This window comes from Triticum aestivum, chromosome 4A, assembly GCF_018294505.1.
Source record: "Triticum aestivum cultivar Chinese Spring chromosome 4A, IWGSC CS RefSeq v2.1, whole genome shotgun sequence".
Taxonomy (NCBI): Eukaryota; Viridiplantae; Streptophyta; class Magnoliopsida; order Poales; family Poaceae; genus Triticum; species Triticum aestivum.
This window is the reverse complement of record NC_057803.1, coordinates 359,769,517-359,784,333: the sequence shown is the minus strand read 5'-3', so window position 1 is coordinate 359,784,333 and position 14,817 is coordinate 359,769,517.

The following is a 14,817-nucleotide window of genomic DNA, read 5'->3' as shown; positions in this document are numbered from 1 at the left end:
TTACGGAACGAGTAAAGAGACTTGTCGGTAACGAGATTGAACAAGGTATCGGGATACCGACGATCGAATCTCGGGCAAGTACTATACCGCTAGACAAAGGGAATTGTATACGGGATTGATTGAATCCTTGACATCGTGGTTCATCCGATGAGATCATCGTGGAGCATGTGGGAGCCAACATGGGTATCCAGATCCCGCTGTTGGTTATTGACCGGAGAGTTGTCTCGGCCATGTCTGCATGACTCCCGAGCCCATAGGGTCTACACACTTAAGGTTCGATGACGCTAGGGTTACAGGGAAAGTATGTACGCGGTTACTGGATGTTGTTCGGAGTCCCGGATGAGATCCCGGACATCACGAGGAGTTCCGGAATGATCCGCAGGTAAAGATTTATATATGGGAAGTCCCGTTTTGGTCACCGGAAAGGTTTCGGGTGCTATCGGTAACGTACCGGGACCACCGGGAGGGTCCTGGGGGTCCACCAGGTGGGGCCACCAGCCCTAGATGGCTGCGTGGGCCAATAGTGGGAAGGGACCAGCCCCTAGGTGGGCTGGGGCGCCTCCCACCAAGGCCCAAGGCGCCTCCAACAGGGGAAGGGGGCAAACCCTAGGGCAGATGGGCCCTAAGGCCCACCCCAGGTGCGCCTTCCCCTCTCCCCCTTGTGGCCGCCACCCTAGATGGGATCTAGGGGCCTACCGCACCCCTTGGGGTGGGAACCCTAGAGGGGGCGCAGCCCCCTCCCCTTCCCCTATATATACTTGAGGTATGGGGGCTGCCCAACATACGATTCGATCTCTCTCTCTCTTGGCGCAGCCCTACCCCTCTCCCTCCTTGTCTCTCGTAGTGCTTGGCAAAGCCCTGCTGGAGTCCTGCACTCCTTCAGCACCACCACGCCGTCGTGCTGCTGCTGGACGGAGTCTTCCCCAACCTCTCCTTCTCCCCTTGCTGGATCAAGGCGCAGGAGACGTCACTGGGCTGCACGTGTGTTGAACGTGGAGGCGTCGTGGTTCGGCGCTTAGATCGGAATCAACCGCAATCCGAATCGCTATGAGTACGACTCCTTCATCCGCGTTCTTGCAACGCTTCCGCTTAGCGATCTACAAGGGTATGTAGATGCACTCTCCTTCCCCTTGTTGCTAGATTACTCCATAGATTGATCTTGGTGATGCGTAGAAAATTTTAAATTTCTGCTACGATCCCCAACAGTGGCATCATGAGCTAGGTCTATGCGTAGTTTCTATGCACGAGTAGAACACAAAGCAGTTGTGGGCGTCGATATTGTCAATTTACTTGCCGTTACTAGTCTTATCTTGATTCGGCGGCATCGTGGGATGAAGCGGCCCGGACCGACCTTACACGTACGCTTACGTGAGACTGGTTCCACCGACTGACATGCACTCGTTGCATAAGGTGGCTAGCGGGTGTCTGTCTCTCCCACTTTAGTCGAATCGGATTCGATGAAAAGGGTCCTTATGAAGGGTAAATAGAAATTGGCATATCACGTTGTGGTTTTGGCGTAGGTAAGAAACGTTCTTGCTAGAAACCTATAGCAGCCACGTAAAAAACTTGCAACAACAATTAGAGGACGTCTAACTTGTATTTGCAGCATATGCCGTGTGATGTGATATGGCCAAAAGGATGTGATGAATGATATATGTGATGTATGATATTGATCATGTTCTTGTAATAGGAATCACGACTTGCATGTCAATGAGTATGACAACCGGCAGGAGCCATAGGAGTTGTCTTTATTTATTTATGACCTGCGTGTCAACATAAACGTCATGTAATTACTTTACTTTATTTCTAAAGCATTAGCCATAGTAGTAGAAGTAATAGATGACGAGACAACTTCAAGAAGACATGATGATGGAGATCATGATGATGGAGATCATGGTGTCATGCCGGTGACAACGATGATCATGGAGCCCCGAAGATGGAGATCAAAAGGAGCAAAATGATATTGGCCATATCATGTCACTATTTGATTGCATGTGATGTTTATCATGTTTTACATCTTATTTGCTTAGAACGACGGTAGCTTAAATAAGATGATCCCTCACTAAAATTTCAAGAAAAGTGTTCCCCCTAACTGTGCACCGTTGCGAAGGTTCGTTGTTTCGAAGCACCACGTGATGATCGGGTGTGATAGATTCTAACGTTCGAATACAACGGGTGTTGACGAGCCTAGCATGTACAGACATGGCCTCGGAACACATGTGAAACACTTAGGTTGACTTGACGAGCCTAGCATGTACAGACATGGCCTCGGAACTCGGAAGACCGAAAGGTCGAACATGAGTCGTATAGAAGATACGATCAACATGAGATGTTCACCATTGATGACTAGTCCGTCTCACGTGATGATCGGACACGGCCTAGTCGATTCGGATCATGTATCACTTAGATGACTAGAGGGATGTCTATCTGAGTGGGAGTTCATTGAATAGTTTGATTAGATGAACCTAATTATCATGAACATAGTCTAAATTGTCTTTGCAAATATGTTGTAGATAAATAGCTCACATTGTAGCTCCCTGTTTCAATACGTTCCTAGAGAAAGACTAAGTTGAAAGATATTGTAAGCAATGATGCGGACTGGGTCCGTAATCCAAGGAGTGTCCTCACTGCTACACATAAGGCTTACGTCCTTGATGCACCGCTCGATGTGCAAGCCCCTACAACATCGTCTGCGGATGTTGTGAACACCTGACAGACACATCCTGATGACTACTTGATTGTTTAGTGCACCATACTTTACGGCTTAGAATCGGGATTCCAATGACGTTTTGAACGCCATAGAACATATGAGATGTTCCAAGAGCTGAAATTGGGATTTCAGGCTCATGCCCGTGTTGAGATGTGTGAGACCTCTGACAAGTTCTTTTGCCAACAAGATGGAGGAGACTAGCTCAGCTAGTGAGCATGTGCACAGAATGTCTGGGTGCTACAATCACTTAAATCAGGTGGGAGTTAAACTTCCAGATAAGATAGTGATTGATAGAGTTCTCTAGTCACTATCACTAAGCTACCAGTTCTTCGTGATGAACTATGACATGCAAGGGATGGAGTTGATCCCAGAGCTGTTCGCGGTGCTTAAGACCGCAAAAGGTAGAAATCAAGAAGGAGCATCAAGTGTTGATGGTTTAACAAGACCACTGGTTTCAAGAAGGGCAAGGGATAGAAGGGAAACTTCATGGATGGCAAACCAGTTGCCGCTCCAGTGAAGGAACCCAAGGTTGAACCCAAACCCGAGACTAAGTGCTTCTATTATAAGGGGAACGGTCACTGGTAGCGGAATTACCCCAAATGCATGGTAGATAAGAAGGCTGGCAACTTCAACAAAGTATATACGTGTTATTAATGTGTACCTTACTAGTACTCCTGGTAGCACCTGGGTATTGGATACCGGTTCAGTTGCTATTATTGGTGACTTGAAGCAAAAGCTACGGACTAAACGGAGACTGGCTAAGGGCAAGGTGACGATGTGTGTTGGAAGTGTTTCCAAAGTTGATGAGATCACCATCGCACGCTCCATCTGCCTTCGGGATTAGTATTGAACCTAGATAAATGTTATCATGTGTCTACGTTGAGCATGAATATGATTAGATCATGTTCATTGCAATACGGTTATTCATTTAAGTTAGAGAATAATGGTTATTCTGTTTACATGAATAATACCCTTCATGGTCATGCACCCTATGTGAATGGTTCAGTGAATCTCGGTCGTGGTAATACACATGTTCACACCAAAAGATGTAGATAGTACCACTTTCTTGTGGCACTGCCGCTTAGGTCATATTGGCGTAAGATGCATGAAGAAACTCAGTGTCGATGGATGTTTGGAGTCACTTGATTTTGAATCGCTTGACACATGCGAGCCATGCCTCATGGGCAGGATGACTAAGACCTCGCTTTCAGGTAAAATAAAACGAGCAAGTGACTTGTTGGAAATCATACCTGCTGATGCGTGTGATCCAATGAGAATTGAAGCGTGCGGTGGATATCGCTATTTTCTCATCTTCACTGACGATTTGAGTAGATATAGGTATATTTACTTAATGAAGCACAAGTCTGAAACATTTGAAAAGTTCAAGCAATTTCAGAGTGAAGTTAAGAATCATCATAACAAGAAGATCATGTTCCTACGATCTGATCAAAAGAGGAATTTCTGAGCTATGAGTTTGGCAATAACTTAAGACATTGTGGAATTGTTTCACAATTGAAGCCATCTGGAACACCACAGGGTAATGGTGTGTCCGGACATCGTAATCGAACCTTATGAGATATGGTGCGATCTATGATGTCTCTTACCGATCTACCGTTTTTACTTTGAGGTTATGCGTTAGAGACAGCTGCATTCACTTTAGATAGGACACCATCTAAGTCCGTTGACACGACGTCGTATGGACATTGGTTTGGCAAGAAACCAAAGTTGTCGTTTCTTAATATTTGGTGCTGCGATGCTTAAGGCTTCAGCCGAAAAAGCTCGAACCCAAAGCGGACAAACACATCTTCATAGGATACCCAAAGGTGATAGTTGGGTACACCTTCTATCTCAGATCCGAGGGCAAATTGTTTGTCGCTAAGAACATGTCCTTTCTCGAGAAGGAGTTTCTCTCGAAAGAATTGAGTGGGAGGAAGATAGAACTTGACGAGGTTGTCGGACCTTTACTTCAACCAGAGAGTGATGCAACACAGAAAGATGTTTTTTGTGGAGCCTATGTCTGTTGAATAGGAAGTTAATGATAGTGATCATGAAGCTTCGGATCAAGTTGCTATCAAACCTCGTAGGTCGACAAGGATATGTACTACTCCTGAGTGGTACGGTAATCCTGTCTTAGATATCATGTTGTTAGACAACAATGAACCTACGAGCTATGGAGAAGCAATGGTGGGCCTGTCTTCCGACAAATGGTTAGAAGCCATGAAATCCGAGATAGGATCCATGTATCAGAACAAAATATGGACTTTGGTGGACTTGCCCGATGATCGGCAAGCCATTGAGATAAATGGATCTTTAAGAAGAAGACGGACGTGGGCGGTAATGTTACCGTCTATGAAGCTCGACTTGTGGGAAAGAGTCTTTTCACAAGTACAAGGAGTTGACTACGATGAGAATTTCTCACCCGTAGTGATGCTTAAGTCCGTTGGGATCATGTTAGCATTAGCTGTATTTTCCGATTATGAAATCTGATAGATGGATGTCAAAAACAAGTTTTCTTACCAGTTTTCGTAAGAAAAAGTTGTATGTGATACAATAAAAGGTTTTGTCGATCCTAAGGATGCTAAAAGGTATGCTGGCTCCAGCAATCCTTCTATGGACTAGAGCAAGCATCTCGGAGTCGGAATATATGCTTTGATAGAGTGATCAAAGCTTTTACGTTTATACAATGTTTGCTGGAAACTTGTATTTACAAGAAAGTGAGTGGGAGCACTACAACATTTCTGATAAGTATATGTGGATGACATATTGTTGATCCGAAATAATGTAGAATTTCTGGAAAGCATAAACGGTTGTTTGAAGAGTGATTTTCAAAGGAAGACCTGGATAAAGCTGCTTACATATTGGGCATCAAGATCTATAGAAATAGATCAAGACGCCTGATGATACTTTCAAAGAACGCACACCTTGACATGTTTTTGAAGGAGTTCAAAATAGATTAGTCAAAGAAGGGGTTCTTACCTGAGTTGTAAGGTGTGAAGTTGAGTAAGACTCGAAGATTGACCACGGCAGAAGAAAGAGGAAGGACGAAGGTCGTCCCCTATGCTTTTGTCATAGGCTCTATATGGTATGCCATGCTGAGTACCGCACCAGATGAGTGCCTTGCCACATGTCTGGCAAGAGGGTACAAAGGTGATCTAGGAGTGGATCACCAGATAGCAGTCGAAATTATCCTTAGAGGAATAAGGAAATGTTTCTCGGTTATGGAGATGATAAAGAGTTCGACGTAAAGAGTTACATCGATGCAAGCTTAACACCTATCCGGATAGCTCTGAGTAGAGATACTGGATACGTATGATGGAGCAACAATTTGGAATAGCTCCAAGTGGAACATGGTAGCAGCATCTACGATATGACATAAAGTTTTGCGAAATACATAGGGATCTGAATATGGCAAGACCCGTTGACTACAACCTCTCTCACAAGCATACCATGATCAAACCCAGAACTCTTTGAGTGTTAATCATATAGTGATGTGAACTAGATCGTTGAGTCTAGTAGACGCTTGGATGTTGGTCACATGGCGATGTGACCTGTGAGTGTTAATCACATGGCGATGTGAACTAGATTATTGACTCTAGTGCAAGTGGGAGACTGTTGGAAATATTCCCTAGAGGCAATAATAAATTGGTTATTATTATATTTACTTGTTCATGATAATCGTTTATTATCCATGCTACAATTGTATTGATAGGAAACTCAGATACATGTGTGGATACATAGACAACACCATGTCCCTAGTAAGCCTCTAGTTGACTAGCTCGTTGATCAATAGATGGTTACGGTTTCCTGACCATGGACATTGGATGTCGTTGATAACGGGATCAGATCATTAGGAGAATGATGTGATGGACAAGACCCAATCCTAAGCCTAGCACAAGATCGTGTAGTTCGTATGCTAAAGCTTTTCTAATGTCAAGTATCATTTTCTTAGACCATGAGATTGTGTAACTCCCGGATACCGTAGGAGTGCTTTGGGTGTGCCAAACGTCACAACGTAAGTGGGTGGCTATAAAGGTGCACTACGGGTATCTCCGAAAGTGTCTTTTGGGTTGGCACGAATCGAGACTGGGATTTGTCACTCCGTGTAAACGGAGAGGTATCTCTGGGCCCACTCGGTAGGACATCATCATAATGTGCACAATGTGACCAAGGAGTTGATCACGGGATGATGTGTTATGGAACGAGTAAAGAGACTTCTCGGTAACGAGATTGAACAAGGTATCGGGTGAAGGAAATATGCCCTAGAGGCAATAATAAAGTTATTATTTATTTCCTTATATCATGATAAATGTTTATTATTCATGCTAGAATTGTATTAACCGGAAACATAATACATGTGTGAATACATAGACAAACAGAGTGTCACTAGTATGCCTCTACTTGACTAGCTCGTTAATCGAAGATGGTTATGTTTCCTAACCATGAACAAGGAGTTGTTATTTGATTAACGGGATCACATCATTAAGTGAATGATCTGATTGACATGACCCATTCCATTAGCTTAGCACCCGATCGTTTAGTATGTTGCTATTGCTTTCTTCATGACTTATACATGTTCCTATAACTATGAGATTATGCAACTCCCGTTTGCCGGAGGAACACTTTGTGTGCTACCAAACGTCACAACGTAACTGGGTGATTATAAAGGAGCTCTACAGGTGTCTCCAAAGGTACATGTTGGGTTGGCGTATTTCGAGATTAGGATTTGTCACTCCGATTGTCGGAGAGGTATCTCTGGGCCCTCTCGGTAATGCATATCACTTAAGCCTTGCAAGCATTGCAACTAATGAGTTAGTTGCGGGATGATGTATTACAGAACGAGTAAAGAGACTTGCCGGTAACGAGATTGAACTAGGTATTGGTATACCGACGATCGAATCTCGGGCAAGTAACATACCGATGACAAAGGGAACAACGTATGTTGTTATGCAGTCTGACCAATAAAGATCTTCGTAGAATATGTAGGAGCCAATATGGGCATCCAGGTCCCACTATTGGTTATTGACCGGAGACATGTCTCGGTCATGTCTACATTGTTCTCGAACCCGTAGGGTCCGCACGCTTAAGGTTACGATGACAGTTATATTATGAGTTTTTTGCATTTTGATGTACCGAAGTTTGTTCGGAGTCCCGGATGTGATCACGGACATGACGAGGAGTCTCTAAATGGTCGAGACATAAAGATTGATATATTGGAGGCCTATGTTTGGATATCGGAAGTGTTCTGGGTGAAATCGGGATTTTACCGGAGTACCGGGAGGTTACCGGAACCCCCCGGGAGCTATATGGGCCAGAGTGGGCCTTAGTGGAAAAGAGAAGAGGCAGCCCAACATGGGCCGCGCGCCCCTCCCCTCCCTTGGTCCGAATAGGACAAGGAGAGGGGGCCGGCCTCTCTCTCTCTCTCTCTTCCCCCCTCCGCGAATCCTATTCCAACTAAGATTGGGGGGGGGGGATCCTACTCCCAGAGGGAGTAGGACTCTCCTGGCGCGCCTCTCCTAGGCCGGCCGCACCCCCCCCCCTTAGTCCTTTATATTCGGAGGCAGGGGCACCCCAGAGAAACACAAGTTGATCCATGTGATCTTATTCTTAGCCGTGTGCGGCGCCCCCAGCCACCATAGTCCTCGATAATATTGTAGTGGTGCTTAGGCGAAGCCCTGCGACAGTAGTACATCAAGATCGTCACCACGCCGTCGTGCTGACGGAACTCTTCCCCGACACTTTGCTGGATCGGAGTTCGGGGATCGTCATCGAGCTGAACGTGTGCTAAAACTCGGAGGTGCCGTAGTTTCGGTGCTTGATCGGTCGGGCCGTGAAGACGTACGACTACATCAACCAAACGCTTCCGTTGTCGATCTACCAAGGGTACGTAGATCACACTCTCCCCTCGTTGCTATGCATCACCATGATCTTGCGTGTGCGTAGGAAATATTTTGAAATTACTACGTTCCCCAACAGTGGCATCCGAGCCTAGGTTTTATATGTTGATGTTATATGCACGAGTAGAACACAAGTGAGTTGTGGGCGATATAAGTCATACTGCTTACCATCATGTCATACTTTGGTTCGGCGGTATTGTTGGATGAAGCGGCCCGGACCGACATTACGCGTACGCTTACGCGAGACCGGTTCTCCCGACGTGCTTTGCACAGAGGTGGCTTGCGGGTGACAGTTTCTCCAACTTTAGTTGAATCGAGTGTGGCTACGCCCGGTCCTTGCGAAGGTTAAAACAGCACCAACTTGACAAACTATCGTTGTGGTTTTGATGCGTAGGTAAGATTAGTTCTTGCTTAAGCCCGTAGCAGCCACGTAAAACTTGCAACAACAAAGTAGAGGACGTCTAACTTGTTTTTGCAGGGCATGTTGTGATGTGATATGGTCAAGACATGATGCTGATTTTTATTGTATGAGATGATCATGTTTTGTAACCGAGTTATCGGCAACTGGCAGGAGCCATATGGTTGTCGTTTTATTGTATGCAATGCAATCGCGATGTAATGCTTTACTTTATCACTAAGCGGTAGCGATAGTCGTGGAAGCACAAGCTTGGCGAGACGACAACGATGCTACGATGGAGATCAAGGTGTCGCGCCGGTGACGATGGTGATCACGATGGTGCTTCGGAGATGGAGATCACAAGCACAAGATGATGATGGCCATATCATATCACTTATATTGATTGCATGTGATGTTTATCTTTTATGCATCTTATCTTGCTTTGATTGATGGTAGCATTATAAGATGATCTCTCACTAATTATCAAGAAGTGTTCTCACTGAGTATGCACCATTGCGAAAGTTCTTCGTGCTGAGACACCACGTGATGATCGGGTGTGATAGGCTCTACGTTCAAATACAACGGGTGCAAAACAGTTGCACACACGGAATACTCAGGTTATACTTGACGAGCCAAGCATATACAGATATGGCCTCGGAACACGGAGACCGAAAGGTCGAGCGTGAGTCATATAGTAGATATGATCAACATAGTGATGTTCACCAATGAAACTACTCCATCTCACGTGATGATCGGACATGGTTTAGTTGATTTGGATCACGTAATCACTTAGAGGATTAGAGGGATGTCTATCTAAGTGGGAGTTCTTTAAGTAAATTAACTGAACTTAAATTTATCATGAAACTTAGTACCTGATAAGTATCTTGCATGTTTATGCTTGTTTGTAGATAGATGGCTCGTGCTGTTGTTCCGTTAAATTTTAATGCGTTCCTTGAGAAAGCAAAGTTGAAAGATGATGGTAGCAATTACACGGACTGGGTCCGTAACTTGAGGATTATCCTCATTGCTGCACAGAAGAATTACGTCCTGGAAGCACCGCTGGGTGCCAGGCCTGCTGCAGGAGCAACGCCGGATGTTATGAACGTCTGGCAGAGCAAAGCTGATGACTACTCAATAGTTCAGTGTGCCATGCTTTACGGCTTAGAATCGGGACTTCAACGACGTTTTGAACGTCATGGAGCATATGAGATGTTCCAGGAGTTGAAGTTAATATTTCAAGCAAATGCCCGGATTGAGAGATATGAAGTCTCCAATAAGTTCTATAGCTGCAAGATGGAGGAGAACAGTTCTGTCAGTGAGCATATACTCAAAATGTCTGGGTATAATAATCACTTGATTCAATTGGGAGTTAATCTTCCAGATGATTGCGTCATTGACAGAATTCTCCAATCACTGCCACCAAGCTACAAGAGCTTCGTGATGAACTATAATATGCAAGCGATGAATAAAACTATTCCCGAGCTCTTTGCAATGCTGAAAGCTGCGGAGGTAGAAATCAAGAAGGAGCATCAAGTGTTGATGGTAAACAAGACCACTAGTTTCAAGAGAAAGGGCAAAGGGAAGAAGAAGGGGAACTTCAAGAAGAACAGCAAACAAGTTGCTGCTCAAGAGAAGAAACCCAAGTCTGGACCTAAGCCTGAAACTGAGTGCTTCTACTGCAAGCAGACTGGTCACTGGAAGCGGAACTGCCCCAAGTATTTGGCGGATAAGAAGGATGGCAAGGTGAACAAAGGTATATGTGATATACATGTTATTGATGTGTACCTTACTAATGCTCGCAGTAGTACCTGGGTATTTGATACTGGTTCTGTTGCTAATATTTGCAACTCGAAACAGGGACTACGGATTAAGCGAAGATTGGCTAAGGACGAGGTGACAATGCGCGTGGGAAACGGTTCCAAAGTCGATGTGATCGCAGTCGGCACGCTACCTCTACATCTACCTTCGGGATTAATATTAGACCTAAATAATTGTTATTTGGTGCCAGCGTTAAGCATGAACATTATATCTGGATCTTGTTTGATGCGAGACGGTTATTCATTTAAATCAGAGAATAATGGTTGTTCTATTTATATGAGTAATATCTTTTATGGTCATGCACCCTTGAAGAGTGGTCTATTCTTATTGAATCTCGATAGTAGTAACACACATATTCATAATGTTGAAGCCAAAAGATGCAGAGTTGATAATGATAGTGCAACTTATTTGTGGCACTGCCGTTTAGGTCATATCGGTGTAAAGCGCATGAAGAAACTCCATACTGATGGACTTTTGGAACCACTTGATTATGAATCACTTGGTACTTGCGAACCGTGCCTCATAGGCAAGATGACCAAAACACCGTTCTCCGGTACTATGGAGAGAGCAACAGATTTGTTGGAAATCATACATACAGATGTATGTGGTCCGATAAATATTGAGGCTCGTGGCGGATATCGTTATTTTCTCACCTTCACAGATGACTTAAGCAGATATGGGTATATCTACTTAATGAAACATAAGTCTGAAACGTTTGAAAAGTTCAAAGAATTTCAGAGTGAAGTTGAAAATCATCGTAACAAGAAAATAAAGTTTCTACGATCTGATCGTGGAGGAGAATATTTGAGTTACGAGTTTGGTGTACATTTGAAAAATTGTGGAATAGTTTCGCAACTCACGCCACCCGGAACACCACAGCGCAATGGTGTGTCCGAACGTCGTAATCGTACTTTACTAGATATGGTGCGATCTATGATGTCTCTTACTGATTTACCGCTATCGTTTTGGGGATACGCTCTAGAGACGGCCGCATTCACGTTAAATAGGGCACCATCAAAATCCGTTGAGACGACGCCTTATGAACTGTGGTTTGGCAAGAAACCAAAGTTGTCGTTTCTGAAAGTTTGGGGCTGCGATGCTTATGTGAAAAAGCTTCAACCTGATAAGCTCGAACCCAAATCGGAGAAATGTGTCTTCATAGGATATCCAAAGGAGACTATTGGATACACCTTCTATCACAGATCCGAAGGCAAGACTTTTGTTGCTAAGTTCGGAAACTTTCTAGAGAAGGAGTTTCTCTCGAAAGAAGTGAGTGGGAGGAAAGTAGAACTTGACGAGGTAACTGTACCTGCTCCCTTATTGGAAAGTAGTGCATCACAGAAAACTGTTTCTGTGACACCTACACCAGTGAGTGAGGAAGCTAATGATGATGATCATGAAACTTCAGAACAAGATACTACTGAACCTCGTAGATCAACCAGAGTAAGATCCGCGCCAGAGTGGTACGGTAATCCTGTTCTGCAAGTCATGCTACTAGATCATGATGAACCTACGAACTATGAAGAAGCGATGGTGAGCCCAGATTCCGCAAAGTGGCTTGAAGCCATGAAATCTGAGATGGGATCCATGTATGAGAACAAAGTATGGACTTTGGTTGACTTGCCCGATGATCGGCAAGCAATTGAGAATAAATGGATCTTCAAGAAGAAGACTGACGCTGACGGTAATATTACTGTCTACAAAGCTCGACTTGTCGCAAAAGGTTTTCGGCAAGTTCAAGGGATTGACTACGATGAGACCTTCTCACCCGTAGCGATGCTTAAGTCTGTCCGAATCATGTTAGCAATTGCCGCATTTTATGATTATGAAATTTGGCAGATGGATGTCAAAACTGCATTCCTGAATGGATTTCTGGAAGAAGAGTTGTATATGATGCAACCAGAAGGTTTTGTCGATCCAAAGGGAGCTAACAAAGTGTGCAAGCTCCAGCGATCCATTTATGGACTGGTGCAAGCCTCTCGGAGTTGGAATAAACGTTTTGATAGTGTGATCAAAGCATTTGGTTTTATGCAGACTTTTGGAGAAGCCTGTATTTACAAGAAAGTGAGTGGGAGCTCTATAGCATTTCTGATATTATATGTAGATGACATATTACTAATTGGAAATGATATAGAATTTCTGGATAGCATAAAGGGATACTTGAATAAGAGTTTTTCAATGAAAGACCTCGGTGAAGCTGCTTACATATTAGGCATTAAGATCTATAGAGATAGATCAAGACGCTTAATTGGACTTTCACAAAGCACATACCTAGACAAAGTTTTGAAGAAGTTCAAAATGGATCAAGCAAAGAAAGGGTTCTTGCCTGTGTTACAAGGTGTGAAGTTGAGTAAGACTCAATGCCCGACCACTGCAGAAGATAGAGAGAATATGAAAGATGTTCCCTATGCTTCAGCCATAGGCTCTATCATGTATGCAATGCTGTGTACCAGACCTGATGTGTGCCTTGCTATAAGTCTAGCAGGGAGGTACCAAAGTAATCCAGGAGTGGATCACTGGACAGCGGTCAAGAACATCCTGAAGTACCTGAAAAGGACTAAGGATATGTTTCTCGTATATGGAGGTGACAAAGAGCTCATCGTAAACGGTTACGTTGATGCAAGCTTTGACACTGATCCAGACGATTCTAAATCGCAAACCGGATACGTGTTTACATTAAACGGTGGAGCTGTCAGTTGGTGCAGTTCTAAACAAAGCGTCGTGGCGGGATCTACATGTGAAGCGGAGTACATAGCTGCTTCGGAAGCAGCAAATGAAGGAGTCTGGATGAAGGAGTTCATATCCGATCTAGGTGTCATACCTAGTGCATCGGGTCCAATGAAAATCTTTTGTGACAATACTGGTGCAATTGCCTTGGCAAAGGAATCCAGATTTCACAAGAGAACCAAGCACATCAAGAGACGCTTCAATTCCATCCGGGATCTAGTCCAGGTGGGAGACATAGAGATTTGCAAGATACATACGGATCTGAATGTTGCAGACCCATTGACTAAGCCTCTTCCACGAGCAAAACATGATCAGCACCAAGGCTCCATGGGTGTTAGAATCATTACTGTGTAATCTAGATTATTGACTCTAGTGCAAGTGGGAGACTGAAGGAAATATGCCCTAGAGGCAATAATAAAGTTATTATTTATTTCCTTATATCATGATAAATGTTTATTATTCATGCTAGAATTGTATTAACCGGAAACATAATACATGTGTGAATACATAGACAAACAGAGTGTCACTAGTATGCCTCTACTTGACTAGCTCGTTAATCGAAGATGGTTATGTTTCCTAACCATGAACAAGGAGTTGTTATTTGATTAACGGGATCACATCATTAAGTGAATGATCTGATTGACATGACCCATTCCATTAGCTTAGCACCCGATCGTTTAGTATGTTGCTATTGCTTTCTTCATGACTTATACATGTTCCTATAACTATGAGATTATGCAACTCCCGTTTGCCGGAGGAACACTTTGTGTGCTACCAAACGTCACAACGTAACTGGGTGATTATAAAGGAGCTCTACAGGTGTCTCCAAAGGTACATGTTGGGTTGGCGTATTTCGAGATTAGGATTTGTCACTCCGATTGTCGGAGAGGTATCTCTGGGCCCTCTCGGTAATGCATATCACTTAAGCCTTGCAAGCATTGCAACTAATGAGTTAGTTGCGGGATGATGTATTACAGAACGAGTAAAGAGACTTGCCGGTAACGAGATTGAACTAGGTATTGGTATACCGACGATCGAATCTCGGGCAAGTAACATACCGATGACAAAGGGAACAACGTATGTTGTTATGCGGTCTGACCGATAAAGATCTTCGTAGAATATGTAGGAGCCAATATGGGCATCCAGGTCCCGCTATTGGTTATTGACCGGAGACATGTCTCGGTCATGTCTACATTGTTCTCGAACCCGTAGGGTCCGCACGCTTAAGGTTACGATGACAGTTATATTATGAGTTTATGCATTTTGATGTA